A 16,210-nucleotide genomic window follows, 5' to 3' on the forward strand; every position below is an offset into this window, starting at 1 on the left:
GATAACCAAAATTTCACCAGATGTTGTCTAGATGTCCGTGGATTCGGGGAGAGAGGGCAAAAATCACCTCAGGTTGCGAAACTCCATTATAGATTACATTTATAAAAACATACCATCTTGTGCTTTCACAGAAAATAGTAAAGCAGGTTTGTAGGGGGAAAAGTATTTTATTTGAATTCAATAGCTACCAAAGTAGCTCCCCCTGATCGATTAAATCTCTACATTCACCTGCCATGTGATGGAGTGACCTAGGTTAGCAAAGATGTAATGAATTTAAAGGTTGATTATAAATCTCTTTCTATGATTTCTCTGTGGGAGCTCTTTTATTTAAGCCAGAATTGAAGTGATAGTCCTTATTTTTAAAAGAAATTGTCATTTTGCAGTTGTTTGAATAAAAATATAAGTAGATGGTGAGCTTCTTTCTTGCAAGAACTAACTTAAAACTTTGTATTCTTTATATAGTGGCAGTTACAAGGTGCACAGTCAGGAAATGGCTATTAAATAAAGGAAAATGAAAACAAAGTCAGTTCCCTGTTAAATCACTCTATGTAAAATAAATCATATATTCATACATTTACCACTTTTAAAAATATCAACTTACCTATTAAATGTAAATGATAGGCAAAGAGGTAAGAAGTTTTGTTTGTGTTTTTTTTTTGGGGGGGGAGGGAGTTGCACGGATACTACACTGTCTTCAAAGCTCTTTAAATTATTGTCATAGAATCTCACTGAAAATTTCACCTAAGTATTTAAACCAGAAAGAGAAGTCTTATAATAAATGTGAGTGGTTGTTTGTTTCCAAGCTTTGGCAGTTATGAATAAAGCTGCCTCAATCATCCATATGCAAATTTTTATGTGGACATAAGTTTTCAACTCCTTTTGTTAAAGACCAAGGAACATGATGCTGGATCCTACGGTAAGAATACGTTAAGTTTTGTCAGAAACTGCCAAGGCAACTTAATATTAATATGAAAATTGTCTGAACCACATCAATAAGCTGACTTCCAAAGTGGCTGTACCGTTTCGCATTCCCATCAGCAATGTATGAAAGTTCTTGTTCCTGCATATCTTCACCAGCATTTGATATAGTCACTGTTCTGGATTTGGGCCATTCTGACAGGTCTGTAGTATCCTATTGTTTTCCTTTACATTTCCCTGATGACATATGATGTGGAGCATCTTTTCATATGCTTATTTGCCATCTGAACATCTTCTTTGATAAGGTGTCTGTTAAGGTCTGTCAACCAAACTTTATTCAGTGCAAACAGCTTAATTATGTTACAGCATGGAGGCCGCTCAGTCGTGTTACAGCTCAATTATGAGACTTGCACAGCTCTGGAACAGCACAGCTCTGGAGGAGCATGGCTATGAGGCACCCTGGGGCAAAGTGGCTTGTGTCTAGGTCTCCCTAGGGTGACTTGCTTCTCTGGTTAGACAGCAGTTCTTCTTTCCAATATGGTCGAGTTCACTCTGTCCTGCTCCAGTTTGATCTGGATGCACACTCTGCTTCACTCTGTTCTACTCCTCTCTGGCCCTGAGTATAAGACATACCCTGTGTTTCTGATTCAGCTCCAGCTTTCCTGGAAAGGGGAAGTGCACTCTCTGAGACAGAGGGGAACTAATTTATATAAAGAAAAGTTCCCCACCTCTCCTCTCTGATCGGTCTATTCTCATGCAAATGAGACTTCAAATCCTCACAGTTTGGTCCAAAAGCAATCTTCTGATTGGTCAGAATTGAGCCACTCTGATTGGCCAGTGAAGATGCTGATAGGGACATAACTGGAGGGCTCTGATTGGACAGGGACAGAATCAGTTCTATTGGTTGAAATAGAATTCCAGAAACTGCTCTCTAAGGGCTGACTCAAACTGCAGGAACAAAGAGCAGGCAGGCATTTTAGTGCAGGAGGCAGGCAGCTTAATTCGGGCTTCTTCCTGAAGTGTGGCTTGTGTGAGAGCTCAGCAAACATATCTGGGACATTATTAGTCACTATTTCTTCAAAAAAATTTTCAGCCCCACCCTCTTCATCCTTACTTTCTGAGACTCCAATGGCATAAATGTTAGCTCTTTTGTTATAGTCCCCTGAGTCCCTCAGATCTGGTTTTTTTTGGTGGTTGTTTTTTTCTAGTCTATTCTCACTGTTGTTCAGAGGAGGTAATTTCTCTTCTACCTTTGAGTTTACTTAGTCCGTACTCTGTCCTCTCCATTCTGTTGTTGATCCCATTCTTTGAGTTTTTGTTTTTGATTATTCTATTGTTCTGTTCTACATTTTTATTTTAGTTCTTTATAGCTTTTGTTTATTTTTTGTTGAGACTCTTTTTCTTTGCTGAGACTCTGTTTCTTTGTTGAGACTTTTTTTTCTTTTCATTTGTTTCCATCATGTTCTTCATTGTTCAATGAAACATTTTTAAAATAGCTTCTTTAAAATCCTTTTCAGATAATCCTGACATTAGTGTCACCTTGGTGTGGACATCTATTGATGTCATTTTCTAATTCAAGTTGAAAGTTTGCTAGTTCATGGTATGTTGATTTTTTAATTGATTATTTTGTTATCATGAGACTCTGGAAAATATTAAAATCATCTTTTTAAATAGTATGCTCACAACCTCCTCCTAGGAAAAAGGGCTAATGTCTCTAGAGTGCCAGATCAGGGTAGAAGTCTATGTTCCCAACCGTAGGGGGGTGGTTCTATGTTATTGATAGGCTGATGTGGAAATTCAGGTTCCCACTAGGCCTCTGTTGCTAGTACTCTGGCTGGGAGAGCAGCCACACTTTGTTCTTGCTCCCCACATGGTCTCCACTGACACCATAGTATAAGGCCTGGTCTCCTTACTTGTAAGTGGTAATGAAACTTCTGACTCACCAGGAGGCCTCCTCTAACATACTGGCATGTTTTATCACTGCCTGGTGGGAATGAACATCCTGGCAACTCAACTCAACCATTTTTAATACCACCACACTGCCCTCTTTCCCACTCCTGACCCCAAGGAAGGAGGTTCAAGAAGCTTTGTGCAGCCAGATTTGTTTTAGGGAGTATTTGGCTGGGCTTGAGCAATTATTGTTTAAAAGCTTTCTTCTTGCCAGGATGCCCCTTTTCTGGTACTTAGGCTACACTGAGCAGGCTTTTGTTTGGGAATTTCTGTCCATGCCTATTGGCACTTGTAAATTGCGAGCCTCTCTAGCACTCAGTCTGGCACAATGCATGAAGCAAAAGGAAAACCCAGGGAACACACAGCCAGGTCACTCCATAGGTCCTCAGGCTCCTGGCCAGTCTGTTTTCTTTTTCTCAACATTCAGAATTATCTTGTGTTTGTTTTACATTTACTGTCAGTGTGTTTAGTACACTTGGTGGGAAGAACATCTAATCCATCTTTTCTAATGCATAATGCTATTAATTTTTTTCATTATAAATTTTATTTTTCTAGTAAGCTCAACCTAGATTTTCATCTCTTCTATCAGAATGTTACTTGAACTGAGCTTGTTTTTTACTACTACAGAATGTAATGAAAGTAATATCTTTATGGAAACATAAAAGTTTAAGGAAGAAAACTTTAGTGTATAATAAACTTTCTTAATCACAGAATTTCACTGGCCAAGTGAACATTTTCAGACACCCAGGCTGTGTTTATATGATACCACTGAAATGGCTATGTTTCTATCAATCTATATTTTGTGTTTCTGTCACTATTGTTGATTGTCTATGCCAGTGGTCGGCAAACTGCAGCTCGCAAGCCACATGCGGCTCTTTGGCCCCTTGAGTGTGGCTCTTCCACAAAATACCACATGCAGGAGCGCATGTACAGTGTGATTGAAGCTTTATGTCCCATGCACAGAAGTCGGTATTTTGTGGAAGAGCCACACTCAAGGGGCCAAAGAGCCGCATGTGTCTCGTGAGCCGCAGTTTGCCGATCACTGGTCTATGCCAATCAGAAACACTTAATGGCTATATAAGTAAATGTGAAGATGTTTACATATAGTAGGAAGACCTTATGGTTTAAAATGAAGGAAAAGTAAAATTTGTTATGGATGTAGCTAATTTTAAATCAGTATTTTAACATTGCATAATGATTATAATTGGAGTGAAAACTGAAATAGATGACAGGAGACCTTACTATTTGGCAAGTTTTAGCCACTAGGTGGTGAAGGATCAAAGACAAATCTTTTCTTGGCTCCATTCCAGTTGTTGCAAGGCAAAGGGATTGGAATAATATGTAATCTCTAAGGTTCCTTCCAGAATAAAGTGATGGACGACGGGTGTTTACTGATTGAATCATGTGAATTAATGCTACCTGCTCACAGGCCATCTCAGTCCCTCCTGGATAGTCAATACTAACATTCCATTTTTCAATTCCTCTGGATACAATGACTGGATAGCAGTTGTCCAGTCAATTAGTTTCTGTTTTATTATTATGTTAAAGTTTACAGTGTATATTACTAAATATAGGTGACATATAAGCTCAATTAATTTTTTCTCAGAGTTTAAGGGAGGGATTTATTTGGACTATGAGGTGGGCATTTGTACACAAATAGAGTAATGACTAATGGACACCGAGTTGAAGCTGGCTTTATAGGGTTGAAGGAATTAGAATTTCTTTAGACATTGGTGGGAGAGTAAATGCTTTCCTTTTTTGTTTGGTACATATTCTTTCCTGGTGTGCACATTCAAGTGCAGGTGCACAAACACACTTTATTAATAATGCAATATCTTTAAGGATCAGCATTGGTTTAAAGAACATTTTAATGGAACACATGTAAGTAGTTTTAAAATTAAGACAATTCTTGGGGGGATGAGGACCCATTTGTAATACCTTAACCAATAAAGAAATTAAAGATAAAAAAAATTAAGACAATTCTTCAGTCTAAAGAATGTTTGCCCACCTCCCCACAATTTCTACATGAGGCATGTACCTGATCGTGTTTTAAAACACATAAAATTATGCTCTATTTCTATAATTATAATCTAAGGGCTACACTTACACGTATTTGCCAATTTTAATGAGATTTACATGGTAAGATTTATGTGTGATCATTTATGATCTAATTTTCCATTACCCCGAAAGCAAATCCAGATGCTCTCAGGAACTCTTAATAATATTTAGTCCTGACTCCTTTGAGAAAAAAGAGAAGGATTGTGGCCAGACAGTAGTAAAATGTCTTACAGTCTGATTAGCTAATTTTTTCCAAATGCTTTTTCTGCTGGCCATATCTCCATTCAGAATCCAATTTTGGCATTCCCAAATGACTAATTTATCTGGATTATTCATATATAATGAGTGTGTTATTTTTCGGTGCAGGATCACATGGCTTTGGAGACTGAAATCAACTTTATTTCATTAGAAGTGATTTTCTAATTTCCACACAATTTTCACTGCAAAATGGGGGCAGCAGTATGAAATAATGATAGATTAATATTTCTCATATTCTCAAATAATTGCTATTTATATTTATCATGATTCCACCTCACAAATGTATTTATTTCAAAACTATTTTTGTTCTAGATGATTAGTGGATTCTCCAGGTTATCTTGTGACCTGGGACACCATTAACACAGTTAAGTTTAAGAAGCTGCGAAGTCAAGAAATTTAAGATGAAACAGATACAATGTCTGAAAAATCATAATATAAAAACTCACCACAAACATTCACTGAGAACTTATTTGCCAAACATGGTGTTTTAATTATTATCTTATTTTATACTAGAGGCCCAGTGCACGAAATTCATACACGGGAGGGGGGGTCCCTCAGCCCAGCCTGCACCCTCTCGCAATCTGGGACCACTGGCTCCTAACCGCTGGCCTGCCTGCCTGCCTGTCTGCCCCTAACCACTCTGCCTGCCTGCCTGATTGCACCTAACCACTCTACCTGCCTGCTTGATTGCCCCTAACTTCCTCTGCCTGCCTGATCATCCCAAACTGTTCACCTGCCTGCCTGATCGCCCCTAACCGCCTCTGCCTGGGCCCTCCCAACATCCAAAAGGTCATTTGGCTGTCCGACCTAATTAGCGTATTACGCTTTTATTATTATAGATATTACTACAGACCCGGTGCATGAATTTGTGCACCAGTGGGGTCCCTCCACCTGGCCAGTGATGGGGGCCAATCAGGGACATCTTGCCCAATCCCAATCAGGGCCGATGTGGGCTGGCCAGCTGGGGAGGGACTGAGGGAGGGCTCCAGGGCGTGTCGGCCCCTCTTGGCCAGTCCTGATCTGATGGACCCCAGCAGCAAGCTAAACTACCAGTCGGAGCATCTGCCCCCTGGTGGTCAGTGAGCATCAAAGCAACTGGTCAAGGTCAACAGAATGGTCAACTGATCAGTTGGACACTTAGCATATTATGCTTTTACTATATAGGATTTGTTTGTTATATGTACATTACTTTAGAAAACTGAATATTAAACACAGAAGTACTTACATTTATTTTAAAATATTTGTTAATTATAGCTGCAAAGTAAAGCATGAAGTTATTAATCAATCAACAAAATTGTTTCATTTCAACATCTCTCTAAAACATATTACTCTTTTCTTTTTATGTTAGTTAAGTATAATAAATTTGTCATTATTAGATTTTCATCATTAAGACCCCTACCATATCTCATTTAATATTTGAAATCAAATTGATATCCAAACTTATTTTTATTGAGCCTATAGTTTGATTTAGAAGAATAAATAATAAAGTTTCATTTGTTTGCAATTTATCGGCAAATAGTAATTGAAAATTCTCCATCTCTGCTCACCATAAAATAATGATTCTCTCTTGACTAAATAACTTCTCTCCAACATTCCTTTTTCCTTACCTACAACCTCATATTTCAAAATAATTTTTCTAAAACACAGAAGTTATTTCCTCCCTCTTCTTATTCTTTTATGGCTTCATATTATCCTCCAGAAAATAACCAAATCCTTAATATAGTCCACAGGCTGCAGGAACTGATTTATCTCCTCCTTTATGATGTAGCCTACCATAATGTTCTCATATACAAATTATTGTACAATCTATCTGTTATTCAAGTGGGAGGACACTCTTTGAACACCAGGAGGCAAGATCAATCAGAGAGCCATCTTAGAGGCTGGCAACTCCATATATTTATTTGAATTTATAATATTGAAATCATATGTATATATATATAAATTTAGCCAACTTTTCAAGTCACTAACATACTTCTAAACATTATGTTTAGTTACAAAATACTTCATTGTGTAGCTATGTGTAGTTCTAATTTTTTGACATATCTCTTATTGAAACATTTAGGAAATTTTACATTTTGCCAAGTTAAAACAACCAATGAGCAAATTTAATTTCAGTTTAAAATTTAGTGTTGAATCTTTACACAGAAATAAATTAATATGGATCCTTAAAATGCATTACTAGAATTAGACTATCTTGGTCCAGTGGCATAAGCCTAAATGATAAGCTTTGGATATGTTGGAAAATTGTTCTCCAAAAAAATTATTTCAATTTATTTTTCTATTAGCAGAGAATTGTGGGTTGTGTTTTTCTGATTTGATAATCAATGAAAACTCTTGCACTTGTTTTAATTAATATTTATTTGATTACTAATTCTGAAATTATTCATAAGCTCATTGGTGATTCATATTTTGGAAATTGCATATATATATATATATATATATATATATATATATATATACATTTGTAAGTGGATATATACAGGGTGGAGCAAAAATAGATTTATAGTTGTGTGTATGCTAAACACAGAGTTTATTCTTGTATTATTATTTATTAATCATTGTATTATTTTCCATACAAACAACTTTAGACCTACTTTTGCACTACCCCATACATATACGTATATGTATACATAGATTTAATTTTTGAAAATTTTCTTTTTCTATGAATATTTAGAAGATATTACATACTAAAACTATAAATATTATTTTCTTATAAATTTATTGTTAGAACTGTTAGATTTACAGAAAATTGAGGAGGTAACACAGTTTCCCTTATATGAATCACTATTGATATATTATCATTCAAGTCAATACTTTATTCAGATTTCTTTAGTTGTTACCTAATGTTCTTTTTCTGTTCCAGGATCCCAACTTGGATGCACATTACCTTATTGTCACATCTAAGGATCCTCTAGCCCTGACAGTTTCTCAGATTTTCCTTGTTTTGATGACTGTTCAGTTTTAAGGAGTACTGACCAGGTGTTTTGTAGAATGCTCTTCTGTTGGAATTTTTCTGATGTCTCTTTTATGGTTAGACTAGGGTTATAGCAGTGGTTCTCAACCTTGGCTGCACATTAGAATCACCTGGGAATCTTTTTAAAATACTGATTTCTGGGCCTCATCCTCTGGAAATTCTGTTTCTTTGTTATGGGGTGGGGCCACAACATTAGTAACAAACAAACAGAATTTCTGGAGGATGAGGCCCAGAAATCAGGATTTTAAAAAGATTCCCAGGTGATTCTAGTGTGCAGCCAAGGTTGAGAACCACTGGGTTATAGGTTTTTTAAGAAAAAGATTTCATAGACAAAGTGCTATTTTCTTGGCATCATCTCAAGGATATATTCTATCAAAATGATTTATTGCTTTTGATGTTGACCTTGAACACCTGGCAAAGTGGTATTTCTTTAGGATTCTCCACGATAAAGTATCTCTTTCTCTCTACTTTCGTGAAGGTGGCATATATATGCCTAAGTGACAGAACAACCGAACGACCGGCCGCTATGATGCGCACTGACCACCAGAGGACAGAAGCTCAATGCAGGAGCTGCCCCTGTTGGGTCAGTGCACTCCCACAGCCCCTTCCCCCATCAGCCAACCTCCTACAGCCCCTGCCCCCCAGCCAACCTCCCGAAGCTCCGATCAGCTCCAATCACCAGCCAGGCCAAGGGACCCCACCCATGCACAATTCATTCACCAGGCCTCTAGTATCTACATAAAATATTTATAATTCCTCTGCATGGGAGATTTGATCTAGCTCCCATATTTATTTATTTATGCAATCATTTTAATTTATTTATATTATTGTGGGAACACTGATATTTATTTCATAGTTTGGATTACAATCCAATGTTACTTTATTTTATTGCTCAAATTGTTTGCGGTTTGGACATTGGGTGGCTCTTTCAGTGGATCCTTTGACGTATCCCTATCAAACTCGGTTTTTTAGCTTTTGTGTTTTTTTGTTAATCCTCACCCAAAGATATATTTTTTTCCATTGATTTTTAGAGAAGGGAGAAGGGAGAGAGAGAAAGAGAGAGAGAGAAAGGAGAGAGAGAGAAAGAGAGAGAGAGAGAGAGAGAGGAGTCGATGTGAAAGAGACACATGGATTGTTTGCCTCCCCGTATGTGCCCAGATCAGTGGGGACTCAAGCCTGCAACCAAGGTATGTGCCCTTGAAGGAATCGGACTCAATACCCTTCAGTCTGCAGGCCAACACTCTAACCACAGAGCCAAACCAGCTGGAGTGAGCTTTTGTGTTTTCTGGTAATTTCCTTACATTTTGGCACTACTTGATGCTTTAGATCTCCATATTCATCTTTTATATTTCCTGCATCAGTTCTAGAGACAGGAATTCTCCATGAAAACTTTTCCTTTCTTTTTTTTTTTTTTGTAATTGGAAAATGGTATGAGAAACCAAAATATGGATACTAGGTATGCTTATTTCTACCAGGTTATCATTGTTTCTAGCCCTATCAACTGATGGGGCAAAGAAATACATGTGTATCCTAACCAGTGTTATAGAAATATTTATACATATGTGCAAACATGAGTTCATACTGATATCTCCAACTGTAATTTATTAAAATATAGATCATTCTAAATTTTTCATCTTAACTATGTGCTAATTCCCACTCCAAATAGTGAGAAACATAGTTCCCACTATATGTTATCAAGTTACTTAATTGCAGTATATATGTATTGTAGTATCAGAATTGTTAGCCCATCCCTCCATGGAAAACTACTTTATTAACCAGAGTACAGGGCTTAGGTGGAGTTCTTTTGACTTTAGTCTTATGATTCCACTCATTTCCAAAGCTACTTACACCAGCACCTTTTCCTTCAACCCAATTCAATGAGATCGCTTCATGCATTTTAAATAACAAATTCTTTTGTCATCATCTGCTTTTTATTCTGGGATCCCTTGATGTTTTAAGTGAGATTCTTTGAAATTTGCATAGATTAACTTTTACTTTTTGTGCTGTAAAGTTTAATAGGTCTTGACCAATGCATAAGGTCATATACCCACAATTACAGTAGCACAGAGAATAGTTTTGTTGCCCTAAAAATTCTCCTGTGTTTCACCTATTTAACCCACTTCCACATCCTTAGCAACCATTGACCTGTTCAACATCTCTATAGTTTTCCTATTTCCAGAATGTTATATACCTGGAAATCTTATAGTATATAGTTTTTTTCAGATTTCTTTCATGTAGCAATGTATTTTAAAGGTTGATACATGTTTTATTGTGGTTTATTAACTCATTTCTTTTATCACTAAACTAGAGGCCTGGTGCACTAATTTGTGCATAGGTGGGGTCCAGCAGGCCCGCACGGATGGGGGCTGATCTGGCTGGGCTGATGCCGGGGGAGGGGCCACAGCAGTTGGCCTGTCAGCCCCACCCCCAATCGGGGTGAGAAGGCCAATCAGGGGTGGGGCCGCGGGAGGTTGGGGGCATGATTGGGGCCCCAATCAGGCCTGTTGGACACAGCAGTGCTTGTCATAGTGACTGGTCATTCCGGTTGTTCTGGTCGCTTGGCTTTTATATATATAGATAATATGTCTTTATATGGATATATCACAGTTTATTTTTCCATTCACCTATTAAAGGACATTTTGGTTGCTTTTAAGAGATTTTGAATAAAGCCTTAAAAATTGTGTACAGGTTTTTATGTGAACATAAAGATTCAATTCATTGGGGTAAATATCTAGGATCAGGATTGTTGGTTGATCTTATAAGACTATGTTTAGTAAAAAAAAAAAAAAAACCTGCCAAACTGTCTTCTAAAGTTGGTGTGCCATTTTATATTTTGACCAGCAATGAATTAGAGCCCCTGTGGTTCTGTATCCCTGTCAGCATAGTCCTTTGGATTTTAGCTATTCTAATAGGTATAAAGTGGTACCCAGTTGTTTACATTTATAATTCCCTCATTACAGAAGGTGTTCAGCATATTTTCATATGATTTTTTTCATCTGTTTATTTTCTCTGGTGAGGTGTCTGTTCAGACTTTTTGGCCATTTTGAATTGAGTTATTTACTTTCTTATCATTGACTGTTAATGATTTTTGTTTTATTTGGATAAAACCACATTATCATATAAATATGTCACAAATATTTTCTTACAGTGTGTGGCTTGTGTTTTCATTCTCCATCTAGTGTATTTTGTAGAGCAGAAGATTTTAATTTAATAAAGTCTAACTTTAACTTTTTTCTTTCATGGATCATGCTTTTTGTTTATATTTGAAAACTCATCACCAAACCCATAGGCACCTAGATTTTCTATGTTATCTTCTAGAACTTTTTTAATCTTCCATTTTGTATTTAGGCATGTGATCCATTTTGACTTTATTTTTGTGACAGATATAAGGTTTGAGCCTAATTTCTTTCATTCTTTCTTTTTTATTACATATAATGTCTGATTGTTCCAGCACCATTTGTTGAAAAGAGCTTTTTTTCTTCATTGAATTTCCTTTGCCCATTTGTCAAATATCAGTTGATTATACTTGTGTGGGTCTATTTCTGGAATCTCTATTTTTGTTTCATTGACATATATCTCCTTTTGTTTGTTTTTTTAACAATACCACCCTGTCTTTTTAACTGTAGCTTTATAGTAACTCATGCAATCAGGTAGCGCGAATCCTCCAATTTTATTTCATTTCTTCAGTATTGTGTTGACCAATGTATGTCTTTACTTTTCATCTAAACTTGGGAATCAGTTTGGCAACATTCACAAAATAAGTTGCTGGAATTTTAATTGCAATTTTATTGAATCTATAAGCTAATTTTGAGAGAACTGTCATCTTAACAATAATGCCTCTTCCATTACATGAACAATGAATATAAAAATAATGTCTTTATCTATCTTAACTTGTGCAAAAATATATGAATAGTAAATTGTATTGTAGTTTATATTAGTATAATTTGACTTTGTATCTGTTAATATATAAATCCACGAAGCTTTTTGGTGTGTTTTTTTTTAATGAGATAATGGAGGAATTAATTTTTGGTTTTGTTTAATCGTCTAATTAATAAATTCATATTTATCAAGTACTAATTTTTATACACCCAGAGATATCTTTTTCCCTTTCTTTGTAGGATGGTTTTAATAGTTATGGCTTTGTTACACTTTCTGATATTTATCAAGACTGATAATCTATTGCCTAATTTTATGAAGTCCAATTAGAATGTTAGAATACAACAGTGTTACTTTTTATGGGAGTCAGAAAAATACTCTCTCTTTCCCCAGAATCCCTGCCTCGCCCAACCAATTTTTGTATTTATTCAAATGGTATTGCCTATTGCAGTGATGGCGAACCTATGACACCCGTGTCAGAGGTGACACTCGAACTCATTTTTTTTGGTTGATTTTTCTTTGTTAAATGGCATTTAAATATATAAAATAAATATCCAAAATATAAATCTTTGTTTTACTATGGTTGTAAATATCAAAACATTTCTATATGTGACACGGCACCAGAGTTAAGTTAGGGTTTTTCAAAATGCTGACACGCCGAGCTCAAAAGGTTCGCCATCACTGGCCTATTGGATGGCAATTCTCCATAGGTCTCTCATGTATTTCTGCATGTCTTTTGAGCAGAGGCACTGTCTGCCTTTGGTTTAGACTACCTTTTCAAGGAATTTTGTATAGCTTACAGACTTGAAAGAGATAATCATTACCTCATCCCTCATATCCTTCCCTGACAAAAGGCAGGTTTCTTTACTGTCGAATGTATTAAACATAATGTCTTCTGGGGCTAAATCTAAACATTCTTGCTGCTCATTATAACAAATATAGGCTCCTTAAGTTAGAATTCCACTCCTGTATGCACTCCCCTGTGTGTGTGGGTGTCACCTAGCCCTTTTCAAATCCCCCTTTGGGAAAGGGAATTTGAGAAACTTATATGCATGCCAATTCTCTGGCTACTGCTCTTCCTGTGATTAGTACACTGTACTTTGTCTCTGACACAGAAGTCATGTTGTTTGCCAGCATCCAAGAAACTATGGCGTTCTAACTTAACTTGCAAGTCAGGAGAAATTTCAGAGCATTCTCCATTCTTGGCACTGTCTTTATTGCAAACATGTGAAGAAATAAATATATAAGGACAAATCAAGAAAGTATCTAGCACAAAATTCAAGATGTCTAGCACAAAACTCAAAGTGTCTAGCACAAAATCCAATTCCCTCTGGGAGAGGGAAGCAAGAAGGATTTGATGATGGAAAGGTACTTGGTCAAGTTTCTGGTGCATGACCAATATCCCGCTTCTTTGCCTGAATAGTAGTTAAATGGATGCTGAATTTCTAGTTTTTATTTAAACTATGAATATGTGTTTTATGCATTTTTCTCTATGTTTTCATAATGAAAATAGTTAAAATGATAGATTTGGTACTCAGTGTACATAATATATATTTAAGCACTTAGAACTTTGCATATAGTAAATGCTAGAAAACATTTTTTTAAAAAAGCAGGATGTACATATTTTATATTTAGTATAATACTTAATTGTATAAAATGTAAGGCAATAACCTTAGAGGAAAATTAAGCCAAATGCTAATAATATTTATCTCGAGTGGTATGAATACAGACTGTTTCTTTTGCCTCCCACCTTTACATTTAATTTTGCAATTTTTTAATACTATGTAAGTGAGATGGGAAAATTTCCTTAAATTAACAAAAACAAAATATAAAAGAATCTTTACAAATTTTTCTATCACATGTACCACTAAACTATGTGCATACACCTATGAAATATGCTAATAATGAAGCAATTACCAATTTGTGAGATAGTAAGATACTAGGAATCATACACAATTCTTCACACTGTAGATATAAGGCAAGATGAAGAACCAGAAGAGTAAATTTAATCTAGAAGTCTGAATCAGAAACCAACCCCTCCCACTCTGAAAGGACTAGACTGCCTACAGGGTTTTAAAGCAAAGTGTATGCCTTCCAAGGAATGCTCAAAGTGGTCATTAAAATGCTCTTTCACTTGCTTTAGTAATAATAATGATGGATTAATAGAATAATAATGTCTTTAATATGTAGCAAAATATCAATAAGTAACATTTGCTATTCATTTTGCCAGTAATTCACATGTATACGCTCATTTAATTCTCAGCACAACTCAGTGAAAACACACAGGTCCTAGTCCCTCCCTTTTTACAAATGTGGAACAACTAAGATCAGAGGGCTTTAAAGTAATTAGTCTTAAGTCACACATCTAGGATGTGAGGAGCCATGTGACAGAAACCCACACTGACTAAATATGAAATAAAATCTGAAAACAGGTATACTGGCATACTTTTTAAATCATTTAAATGAAAAAATATACAAAATTATACCCTTCTCTGTCTTATCCATTCTTTATCTTGGGTATGAATTCACTTTTTATTTTGTTTGTTAGGTTAGGAAGACAGAATAAAAATGAAATTCTTCCTGGGAAACACTGCATGAAAATATAGTGTTATAAAAATCTTTCTCAATTTTTGACTGTTGTTATTTAATGCTTTCTAAAGTCAGATAAGTATGGTATAGAATCCTCTTTCTGCCTACAAATCCTTGGTCAAGTTTTAATAGCTCATTGATACTCGAATTATTTATTTGTAAAATTTTATAATAAAATGTATAAGGTTATGAATACTAAAGCTGAACCATTTATATGAAAAATGCTTAGTTCCATAAATAATTAGTGATATTATTTTTCTGTTTGGTAGAGGAAGTGACAGGATAATGCGAAAGTGAAGGGGAAAAGCCTTAGCTTGTTGGAGCCTCTCCATACATTCACATACCTTCTACCCACAACACTTTTGAATAAATTCTCTTACTCAAAAATTAGGCAACATTACTGATTGTGAAGCTGGATTGTTTTATGTGAAAATAATAAACTGAAACAATGTTTTGTCACTATACTCTAATATGTGTGTATTTTTTCCACAACAACAAGTAATCACAACCCCAGCTCTTGTCCTACAGTTCAACTCAATTCTGACACTATCTACCTGGGACACTATTATCTCTCCCAAAGGTTAGGGGCTTACTTCCACAAAACTGCCTGAACCCCCACTTCAGACCAAACTGCTATAGGTCAGAGGTTCCCATGACCCCCTCCATGGGTTGTATTAATTTGCTAGAATGGCTCACAGAACTCAAGAGTAGCATGTTGCTTACTGGATTACTGGTATATTGTAAAAGGATATAACTCAGGGATAGCCATGTGGGAAAGATGCATAAGGCAAGGTAAGGGGAAAGGTGCAAAGCTTCCATGCTCTGTGGGGTGTGCCATTCTCCCCAAATTTCCATGTGTTCACCAACTCAGAAGCTTTCTGAACACAGTCCTTTTGGATTTTTATGGAGGCTTTATTACATAGGTACTGTTGATTTAATCGTTAATTATTGGCAATTGATTCAATGTCCAGCCTCCTCCCCTCCCCAAAGGTTAGGGGAGTGGGAATGAAATTTCAAATCATGTTGTTATTGGTTCCCCTGGCAATAAGCCCCCACCTAAAAGGCATTCCAAATGTCACCCCATTGATAAATTTTCAGGTGTGGTTGAAAGGGGCTTGTTATGAATACCAGTACACCTTTATAGCTCTTATCACTTAGATAATTCCCAGTTCTAGGAGCTCTGTGGCAGAAACAAGGACAAAGACCAAATCGCATCCCATGTACATATATAGATTATGTGTTTATGTGCGTCTAATCACATCCAAAATCTCTGAGGTCATAGAGAAAAATATTAGCTCAAAATGTTAAGTTTAGGTGGCTGAAAACATGTTCCGAAAACAATAATAATAATTCTGCAACACTGAACAACAACAACAAAAATCTGTCCAGGCAGTGACTTCAGAGAATGAAGAGGAATGGTGGAGAGACATTGAACCTAAAGAGTGGATAACAGGAGCCTTACCCTGGTTGTCGGTTTATAAACCAGGGATAGAGAATCTAGGCTTTCAGTTATTACATTATATATCAAAATAAACGCAAATGAGAGCTAACGACCTTGGTCCATTAACTCCCAAGTGGAGCAGCTTG

The sequence above is a fragment of the Myotis lucifugus genome, unplaced genomic scaffold (assembly GCF_000147115.1).
Source record: "Myotis lucifugus unplaced genomic scaffold, Myoluc2.0 scaffold_251, whole genome shotgun sequence".
Lineage (NCBI taxonomy): Eukaryota > Metazoa > Chordata > Mammalia > Chiroptera > Vespertilionidae > Myotis > Myotis lucifugus.